This window comes from Amia ocellicauda, chromosome 12 (assembly GCF_036373705.1).
Source record: "Amia ocellicauda isolate fAmiCal2 chromosome 12, fAmiCal2.hap1, whole genome shotgun sequence".
Taxonomy (NCBI): Eukaryota; Metazoa; Chordata; class Actinopteri; order Amiiformes; family Amiidae; genus Amia; species Amia ocellicauda.
In genome coordinates, this window is record NC_089861.1 from 22,185,124 (window position 1) to 22,196,367 (window position 11,244).

The window sequence follows — 11,244 nt, forward strand, 5'->3', positions numbered from 1 at the left end:
TGCACATTTCCAACACCTGAAAACTTAGACTTAAACATTATTCTCCCAAATTAGCATTTTCTGCTCAGAAACTAGGTTAGCAACTAACTGCTGCTGGAGACGTCTGCTTGCATTGTGACCGACCTGAACTGGGATAACACCTGAACTTGTTTTCACACCTAACACCACTTTTACATTCAGCCCTGCTACATACCCCACAGCACCCCCCCCCCATCCTTTACAAGCAATCTGGAGTGAAGGCAAGCATGTGTTTGGATTCGGCGTCTCCTCTCCCTGTTGGCATACGCAAGCCTTGCCCTCCAGTAGCAGGCGAGTCTTGCCTCAGGCGCCACTGTTCAACCCAGACTCCCATCTGACTGCCGCGCTCGCCTAAAACCCATAACTGCTTTTAATTATAGCCTGCTCCTCCGGGATGCTCTTCACAACAACTTCTGCCACACATCTGGCCAACCCCACTAACACGGCGAACAGCAGCACGGAATCCAGCCTTGTACATGAAGTGGTTCGGTTCAGAATGCGGGTGTGAAAACTTTTTTTGGATGACGTTCAGCTCTTCCTAGAAGGCCTTCAAATCACAACCTTTCAAAACTCACCCATTCCAAGAGGACAATTTTGAAGTGGCTGAAAGGATCACGAACAGACAGTCTGACTGAGTTGATGGGAACATATTTGATTATGATTATTATTATTTATAGATTAGATGATTAGATTATCAATACCACTTCCAGTCCGGTACATTCCCTTGGTCTCTAAATAACGCCAATTTTAGCAACCACGTTTTCAGGACATACATTCTCTTGCCCCATCAATAATAGAACGGTGAGTGTATTAAAAATGACAAGTTAATATTCGGGGGAAATCCCTCAGAAGGTTTGAGGAGAGACGCTAGCTTACGGGTCAAGTACCACGACTTACTGTCATCTGAAGGCGAAGCTACAATTTCATTCTTTTGCTGCACAAACGTGTGTACAGGGGGGGGATGAATGGTGTGGATATCTGAAAAGGGTATTTGCTGTCCTACAAAAGAAAAGTAAGCAAGATCTTAAAAGGTATGTGTCACAGAGACGGGTTTAAAAATACCAGAACCTCTTGAGTCTGGAGCAGAGGGAACCACGAGGGGGTTTGAAGGAAGCATGTGAAAGATATACCTGAATACCACTCTGGGATACAAAAAGGACACCTATGGAGATTAAAACGGAAAGTAGAAGTCATTTCTTTATGCAATTTAAGTTCGGAGGTCTGGAGCAAACTCCCCAGCCACACAGGGATCCTCCAATAAGCAGCAGCTCAATAAGCCAGTAGCAACCAAATGTGCAAGATGGCGGCAATGGCTTCCTCTTGTTTGCAACCTGTCTTAAATAAAATAAAATTGAATGTAAGTGTATGTTGTCTGATAATGGACTTTGGTAATTAAATAGCAGACTCAAACTATCTGTCTAGAAGAAGAAGGAAAAAAAAGTATTTTGTTGGAGAGAAGTGTATGATTTGTATATGTATAATTTGGGGATTAGACATGATTTGGATAGATGTTTCCTTTAGGGAGAAGATTCTCCCAGCGGTTAACTGAATGCATGTGGACATTTCATATTCAGTGTGGGAGACACACCAAGGGGAGGCAAGGTAACACAACGATCACATGGGTGTGCGTCGTCTTTCTCTCAAACGCATTTAATATTGTCGATCGATTTCAGATGCAATAAGAGCAACAACTGTGATTAATCATCTTGTCAGGGGTTTTTTTGTTTGTTTGTTTTGTTACGCTTTCCCTGGTTCAGAGCGGATGTGTGCGATGTATTGTGCTCCTGGGAAAGAGGAGGAGGGAGAGAGGAGTGAGGAATCTATGGGCAATCAGTCTATCCACCTGTCTTTCTGTCTACAAACTCACACAGCTGGCATTCGTACACATGGAGGAAGAGGGTTGAAGTCGGCTCGGGTCTCTGTTGGTTTCAATAAGACACAACAGTTCAGTCAGGGCAGGACTATAGCTAGGTCCTGCTTCCCTTATTATAAGCATACGTACTTATGCTTACATACTGTAGGTTTTTTCCCAAAGCCTGGAGGCTCTTACATCAAAAGAGAAAATCTGCTTTATAATCTGGAGAAACAGTGTGCCACGAAGGATGTGTTTGATTCCTCTGTTATTCTGAGCATTTGTGACGTCACTTCACAGCAGCCAGACTTTCTAACAACCTTCCCAAATGCAACAGAAGTACAAAGACATGTAAGAACCCTGAAAATGCGATCTGAGGAAAGGGGCACTCTATGATGCGAGGAAGGGGAGTTCTATATTTTTAACCTCTACGTGCATTTTCTTCCCACCTCCAAACAATCTCACTGAAATGTCCAAAATATAATTATATCCCAAAGTGAATTTGAAGACTCTTGATCTTAAACGAGGTCTGCTGTTTCGTCCCAGGTTTTAAGGTGTGCAATCCACGCGCTACACTCTGATGTCATACTGGCCGGGAGGAAGGAGCTAGAATAATCCCTTCTCGGCATGCGTCTCTGTGCGTACGTGAGTGTGTGTGTACGTCCTGTGCGAGTGTGTGTGTCTGTGTGTGGGTGGGAGGATATGTGAAGTAGCAGGGGAGCTGGAATCCTCAGTCTACACAATCTGTCTCTCTGTATCCGGAGGTATGCACTCTCAAACAGGAGCCACACGTGAACACACACACTGCTTCTATGAGCATCTGGGAAGAGAAGTCAGCCTCCTACAGCATAGAATAAATACGTTCCCACAGACCTGGCTCTGCATCAGCACCAGGGACAGCTCCCTCCCAACTCTCTGCTTTGCTGCTCACAAAGAAACAGCAACTGGACCCCCCCCCCCCCCCCCACCTCGCCTCTTCTGTCTGAGACGCAGCATCAGGACCGAGTGGCCGTGCATCTGCTCGACAATTAATTAGGCATAACCTTCTGTTCACTCGCAAACACATTAGAATAAATAGAAGAAAAGAAATGAAACAATCAGAATGCGTGTCCCGACTCCGAACAGAGATGGCGGGAGCGCGCGGTCGGTAACCGATTCCCCCTCCGCAGCTCTGCTCCACGGATCGGTGGGCCATTGTGGTTATTTCCTCTATTGTGCCTTTCTATGGCCTTCGGCAGGGGTAAGCATAAGCCAGCGTTCAAATGCAGCAGCAACATTTCAGATTAGCGGTGCTTTCTAGCAAAGTCCAGCAACACCCAGAAGGACAGTGCTTTCTGAAGGCCAGACAATGCCTTGCAGAACAGGGAATGAATATCCCTACCGGTGATGGGATTTGCGGGGACTATGTTTGGGATATGTCATCAAATACACAGCTGTGGAAAACATTAAGAGACCACTGCAACATTATCAGTTTCTCTGGTTTTACTATTTATAGGTATGTGTTTGGGTAAAATGAACATTTTTGTTGTATTCTATAAACTACTGACAACATTTCTCCCAAATTCCAAATACAAATATGAATGGAATAGAATGGCTGTCATACATGTAGAGATGCTGATTTAAGAAACTTGTGCAGTGGTCTCTTAATTTTTTCCAGAGCTGTATGATTGTAATGTTTTACACAGAGAAAACCTAATTCCTAGGAGATGTTATTAAATGATCTGGTCGCAAAAAAGAAAAGAAAATGGCTTGAAGTCAGATGGCTTGCCAAATCCATTTCCAATGACTGGGTAAATGTACCACAGGAAGGTTTTTTAGCATTGTCACTCTGCGTTTACACAGCAAGAAATGTCTACAAAAGCAGGCCCCATGGTCCAGCGCATAGGACACCAATATTAAAAGTGTGATTACCTTTCCCAGATGAACGTGCTTATAGGATTTCCTGTTTTTCCATCTACCGCCTATCTGTCTCCTCACAAAGATGACGCATGTTTGAATTGGCAGCTACTGCAGATCAGATTATTGGTACCATGTGTCCGCCAGGAAGCTATGACTGGTCCAGTAGATACGGTTTACTGATCCTAGATGCTTCGAGCCACAGGTGGAACGGTGTTTTCCAAAATCAACAGGCTCCTGGAAACCAGATGAGTGAGCTTTTGTCTGTGTACCTTCTCTGATTTGTCACCCTGTTGTTATTTTTGATGTTTTTTAATGCCGAAGTAAAAAACATTTTCAGAGGGAATCGGGGTCAGGGACCTGCAGTCATGTTTTGAAATTTCTGAAACGGTTCAGGGAAGGTTGCCAATCGCAAAGTACAGCACTTTCTGCCTCTTTGTCTCAAGGTTGTCCAGGGTAATGCTGAGAAAAAAGGAAAAATGCTGCTCGGCCTACTGTTTCTCAGAGGAATGCTTAACCTGTTTTTATTGCAGTTTAAAGCAATACTACATTGTGCGTTGGATTAGACGATCTGTTATCTGTCTCCTAATTAATTCAGTGTCCAGCAAAGCAAGACAAGTTTTCTGATGAAGCTGCCCAGTTTAAATATATACAGTAAATATCTGTTTTTTCCAAAGTTGTATGCATTTCAAAACCTATTTTGAGTCTTTTTGCAAAACAAGCCAAAAAAGGAATGTTAGATAAACAAGTCTCGCAGCAGAATCGCAAACACAAGCCCACACACAATCACACGCAGACCTACACACACACACACGCGTGTACACACCCTGCTGTGCACACACAGTCACACAAATCTGCAGTATTCCCAGTCTGTGATAATATTCCCACTGGGGCTCTATCAGGACATGTTTGATAGCGAAGCCCCCATGTAGCCCTGCATCAAAGCCGGGGATAAACACGATCCATGGAAGATTACTTCCCCAATCGTTTACCAAGGCAGGCAAACAAACAAGAACGAAGGGGACAACATCTGTGGATGCAAAGATTTGAAAGCTACTAAAACAAGCAGGTTCTGTCAACAAAGATATATATTTATCTATAAAACCCTGTAGCCTTCAGACAAAATATAAAATTCAGAACTTAAGGAGATGTGTGTGATTTTAGGCCTGTTTTTAGTTTTTGCAGTGAAATAGAACGTACTTATAAGGGGTAAAGGTATAACCAGTGTGTCCTCCTATTGTCTACTCTAAGTATTTTTTTTGCCTGAAACCTTTATTGAGTAGACACTCTATAATGTTTGTGAAGCAAGTAATGCTGTTGTAATATACACAGTATATTTAACTTTTAAGTCCTTTAAATAAGCCATTATTTATCTGGTCTAAAAGGTGATTATAACAGTACTTTAAGAACCGATCCCATAATCCAGTGCATAATGTCTCCCTAATATACTAAAAAATGTGTCTGGCAGAAACTATCTGAAAATAAATTAATAATTAATTACATTAATACAATGCTATACTATTAAACCTTGTTCTCACAATCTGGATATCTGCAGTAGTTAAACAAATCAAATAAACATAGCTGTGTCTTTAATAGAGGTTTAAAAATTCAAGCTATCGTTGCAGATCGATAGGCTAGTTCATTAAAAAATATGTTTAGAAGCAAATAATATAGATGGTTCTTCAACTTAAAACCTTATTTCAGGCATTTAATAGTATTATACAGTGACAAAAGCTACTTATTTTGTCCACACAAATTGAGTTTTTTTGTCTCTTAAGGTACGTTACAAAACAAATATATACAGCCCTTAGAAACTTAAATTTTGATTTAGTATATATCTGCTAATGCTAATGGGGGAAATTCTGTTTCTGCAGGGGTTCCTAAATAACTAGGGGATTGATCTCATTTCAAATGGACGATCTAGTGGCTCAAATTATTTGTGTGAACGTACTGCCTTGAATGGAAGATCCAACAAAAGCCTGGCAATCAATGTGAAGTTGGGGTTTCTGCATTTTGTAAGCACCCTTGCAGAGCGTTTTTTTCTTAAAGCATGCATTTTACAGACTGACATTTCATACTGGAAAAGAAACCCAGCATTTCAGAGACCTTCTGAATGCTAAAAAACAAGACTTGGGCCTCGTATTTGGCCTCAGCTATCAACAGAGGTCCTTCTCATCTAATAAGAACAATAATCATAATAATATTATGGTATTCCACGCTTCTTTGAAACTGACACTAAACTTTAACTCACACTGTACCTTACATGTAATGGTAAAGTTCTTATGCAAGAACAAATAGTGGGGATACAAAATGAAACTGTGGACCGCGATCAGATTAAGATGTTTCGGTCTTGTCATTTTCAACTTTAGCTTATTCTACATCCTGATGGGTTTGTTAGCCCAAAAGTGAAGTAGATTTAAAGAGATTTCCTATTCCATTCCACAGTGGGAAAATCTGTACTGTAGTATAATCTATAATATAATAATTATAAAAGGTAAGAAAGTCAAGTGTAATTGCAACAGAGCAAAGAGAAATATAGTAAGCAAGGAAACAAACCATAGAAAACCACAGAAAAGCAACCTACATAAACGCAATCCTTGGAAAACTAACAATACACCATGTAAATGTACTGTCTTCGGTTCAATCAACTGGAATCTTTATCCGTGTTTTTTTTTTTTTTTCTAGGCTGAATCAATGTTTAACAAACTCTGAACAGATATCACTGATAAATAATTATAGTTTAATCAAAACTGTGCATTAAGCTAATTGAATCACTGATTTAAATTGTATCAGCAGAAACCAGTGAGTGGTTTCTCGCCGAAAACTGTGTTTCCACACCCCAGATACTTCAGTCAAGTTCAAGCACAATGCCTTTGATAGAATCAAGACATTGATTACCAAAACAACAACAACACCTGGTGGTCTCAAACAGGAACCAAACAAGAAACATAAGACGATACCCCCCGACTTTACAGCGTTACATAACTTCATGTCCCGTGCGCGAGGAACAGGCGAATGAAAGTCAGACGCGGGATGTAATGATCCCGTGGGATTGCGGATCTGATCATTTCTCGAGTCATTAGGAGATGGCAGGAGCACAGGAGGAGGCAAATGACAAATGCGGGCGGGCGGATGTGCTTTCTAATTGAAGATAGCTGGGGTGTCTTGTGGACTCAGCCTTTTTCCTCCGTGTGAACGTAGGGGCTAGGGATGTCATTATCGGGACCAAATGAACCCTAGGTGCCTGCAGCTAGTCTGGAAGACAATCCACCCCCCCCACCCCCCATCTGGCACTCCTGTCATCCCACCCCATCCTGATCTGCTGATCACACAGTAGAACGTAGGCGATCGCCACGTCAGCAAGTTGAGGCACCGTGGGGCATAGTTTAGATTTATATGAATATTTAAACAATATTAAGCTTCAGCAAAAATAAATAATCAAATAAGCCAACAATGTAATCTTGTTTGCTGTTCTGATACATATAAGTATGTTTGTGTTGTGTTGCCGTATGAATCACAGGTTTGGCACTTCAACCTGACTGCTGGTAAATCACACATACATAAATCATCATCAACTCAAATGTACATTTTCCTAAAGGGCTCTACAATTACACTGGTTGTGTCTATGCAAGAGGTCACAGGAAAAGCAATTCTCCACAGTCTCAGACCTGACAATGTGTAACAACTGCCACCCAGAATGCACCTCTTCGGAAAACAGGTGTTCGAGTGTTTAGGCACAACTGAGCGGCGAAAGAAGCCGTGCAATTCAGCATCAGCTGTTTATTCCACCAAATGATGAAGACTTGCATTTTGTTCCACCGCCCCCAAAAAATTAAAAAACAAAAAAAACTTATTTCACAGCATATATCAAGAGTAAAAATCAATTTCACGGCTAAATGTAAGATTTACTAAGGCAGAAACACAAGCACATTCAAATTCCGTGTGGTATGTTCTCCCTTGTGTTACATGTCACACAATCCTCGCTCACAGCACTTTGTGGCACAGGAGAGGTACAGAGAGGGGGCTAGATGCTTAGAAGCCATTCCAAAAGCGAATGCATGTATTTCTCTGTTTTCTCAAGGCAAAATTATATCCCCCAAACCACTAAATGTTATTTTCAGTCATTTACAACCATGATTGTTGTAGTTAATTAGTTAGCACACAAAGTTAATTGTGTAGATGTTTCGCTTTACCTGCTTGACTGAGGGAACATTGACCTCCCCGTCCTCCTTACAGGGAATGAGTCAAGAAGCTGCTGCAGAGACAGGGACTGGGGAGGAGGGGTTTGTGAAGCGCCCAATACTAGTGGCGTGTTTTGGACAGAAGTGAGTGGCCTGAATCGGGGGTTGTCTACTATTGAAATGAGGCCTTGCTGTCTGTGAGCTTGGGCAAGGCACAGCACAGCTCTACGCTACATGTTCAGGCATTCACAGGAAGTCAATATATCGAGTAATAAAATGGTCCTTGCATGACTGGCAAGGTGTGTGAGTGTGTATGAACCTCATGTAGGTGGCCATGGAGGGCTATAAATCAACACAAAAAAGTGTATTTCCTTTCAGAAAAGGGGATTTTCTGGGAATGACGTATCATACGGCACTGAAAAAACTGAGGATAACTGGAAACCAAACCCAAGTCTTCATGGTATTTGAATTTACAAATCCCAAACCATCCTTTGTCATTGTTTGTGCTACGCAATGGCCTGATATTGCGGCTCTGAAGCTGCGATCTTTCCCCGATTAAACACGGCAGGGGAACGGGCCCGCGTGGCTATCCCTGTGCAATGAAACTGCCCGACAGGCTGCTTCGGCTAGGCTGCCAGGGTAAATCAATCTGTCTTCTCGGCTTGCTTCTCGCCTCTGTGCTGTGGCGGAAGGCAACTAGACAGTTAACCGCAATTACTCTCCCTCGGCTCGGCTGTTTACAGCGCGCTCGTGAAACCCGGCTCTCTGACTTCTAAGCTGTTGCAAGAAAGGTGAGCAGGCTGCCACTGGTTGCTAGGCTATTACTGACGGATGCGACACGTCCAGCCGATGACAGCTCTCGTTAAAAGGCCTAATCTCAATCTCTGTATGGCTATGTGTGTCCCGTCGTAATGAATGGCTTCCCGTTTTTTTTCTTTCCTCCTTTGTTTGTTTGTTTGTCTGTTTTTTTTAATGAAAGCCTGTCCATAAATCCTGTCACTTCCTGGCTGTTCTTTCAAAAACACAGCTCGGGTGCATGGCAACTGCCCACAAAGGGATATATATATATATATATATATATATATATATATATATATATTTATTTAAAGATGGAGACCGTGTGTAAGTAGAGCAGGCCCCTTTACAGAAAATTCAACATGATCTAGGGCTGCAAATGCTTTTTAAGTATGTTCATTCCCCCTGGTGAAACTGCCTTTTGCTCTACTATCCAATGAAAGCAGAAGGTCACGTACAGGGGAGTTTGTTTGCATATAAACAGATCCGGTACCAAGATCACAGTCAGTACAGTGGGGTCCCATCCAATGCGATCCTTGAAAAATGTTGTGTGGGTCTGCGGGTCCAAACCTTGCTGCTTAAACTAAATACCTCATGGGCAGAAACGGGATTATGGGAACTTGGAAGTATTACATACTTTTGCGTCATGAAAACCTCGAGAGTGAATAATGCATGGTGTGTGTACATGACTCTAAATGTACACCCTGTAGTCAAACAATATTCACTTAAAACACTTGAAATAAAAGCAACAATAAAATCAAGAAAAACATTTTTGCCGGGGGGAAGAGGGTTATTGTACTCACCGATCGGAGATGATGAAGATGAGGCTGGTGCTGGTGATGATGAAGATGGCCAGACCACACAAAGACCATGTATACTCAAATGCTATCAGTGTGAAAGACATGTGTTGCATGTATTTTAAAACCTACAATAGATATGCCTTAGAGGTGTGGTTTGCCAGCAGTCTTCCTATAGGAAAACCATGATGGCTTTACGGATTAGATGCTTTTGCTGAATCCAACCAAAACTACAGAGAACTCTAACCCGTAATGGATCAATTACTGTCTTCCACCCACACTGACACAGATTGGAGCCGCATGCAATTAGAATCCCAAAGGGAGTCCAGGGGCACCTTAATTAGTGTCAGAGAAGTCAGCGGCATCACAATCAGGTCAAGGGAAAGCACTTCTCCTAAAAAAGAGCAACACAAGGCTCTTATCGGTTTGACAAGTGCGTCCAGTTGCTTGAGTCAGATATTCTGGGATTGCTGAGATGGGGGGCTCGTGTTTTGTCTGTAGGCCCCACCTGGGTGAACTTGGTTTGTGTTTCAGAAGTGTAAGGAATCCTAAAATCCTTATTTCTTCCACATGGATACTTCATATGTCTGGGTGTTGTGTGAATGTTTAGGCAGTGATTTGTGTTCCCCAGGGCCTCTTAACGGGACTTCAGGGACCATGAACCACCTTACCTTTTCGATGGAGACACAGGCATTTGTCTGAGCAATTATTGGATCTGAGCGAAGGTTTTTGTAGGAGGGGTCTCTACTGAATGTGCCTGAGAGGTGTCTGAACTAAGCCAAGTGTGAGAAACTGTGATCGATTATTGATTAGCCATGCCGGTCGCACAGTTTTTTTGTGTATCAACAGCAGAGAGACATCTTACCGGTTTGTGATGATTCACCTGCAAAGACAAAAGGAGATCTTCAGTTTGCTGCTCAGTGGGACATTTTGGTTTCTCTTGAGAGAACATTTCCCATGAAAAAAATAATGATAATAATAATGGGAAGAAGAAGAAGATTAGGAAATCACAAAGACACAGATCACGATTCCTGAGCACCCCCCACCAAAAAAAACGAAAAGAGCGTCATACAGCTCTCTAACAATGGGAATTAAGACATTTCTATCTATGAGGTAGATCTGAATTGGGTCAGGCTGAACTGATAGGTTAGTTTGGCTGAAGAATTCTAATGCGGATAAATAATAAATACATCACAAATAGCCATTTCCTGCAAAATACTGTCCTTCTCTGTATCTCCAAGTGCCCTTCTATGCTCTTGTGGATCATTAGTAGAGTCAATTCATAGGATTCTTCCGCGCACCCGCTATTACACATAAATATATATAAATAAATATATAAAATCTCAAGTGTCAGTTAAAATGGTAAGCTTTAAAAACTATTATCAGAAATTCATTGTTGTTTTCAATATGCAAAATGATGGCGGTACAGGTTCAACCATAATCTAACCGATCTCCTATCCATCTCAGCTGATGCGTCAGTCCTACCGCAAAGAGATCTTCCTCTCCAACATGCTGTGTCATTTTAATGGGACTGCTGAATGGGGAATAACTTGACTGATAATTATCTCCACAGAAGCGCCATCTATGTCCACCGAGATTGCCCCCGCTCCTGCGCTGTGTGCCGCTAGATAGGGAGAGCACGCGAAGCCCATCGAACACCGCAGTGTCTACTTAAACATATCTGCAACAAGCAAGCGGGGGTCTT

At 42.2% G+C, this 11,244-nt stretch overlaps 1 protein-coding gene across 1 annotated transcript in view; it reads right to left on the reverse strand.

Moving 5' to 3' along the window:
- nrxn2b (neurexin 2b) overlaps window positions 1–10,418 on the reverse strand; it is a 496,668-nt gene extending 486,250 nt beyond the window's left edge. Inside the window, exon 1 of the mRNA XM_066718736.1 lies at window positions 10,405–10,418. The gene's annotated coding sequence lies outside the window, so the exon portion shown is untranslated. The remainder of the gene's footprint in view (window positions 1–10,404) is intronic.
- Window positions 10,419–11,244: the final 826 nt, after the last annotated feature.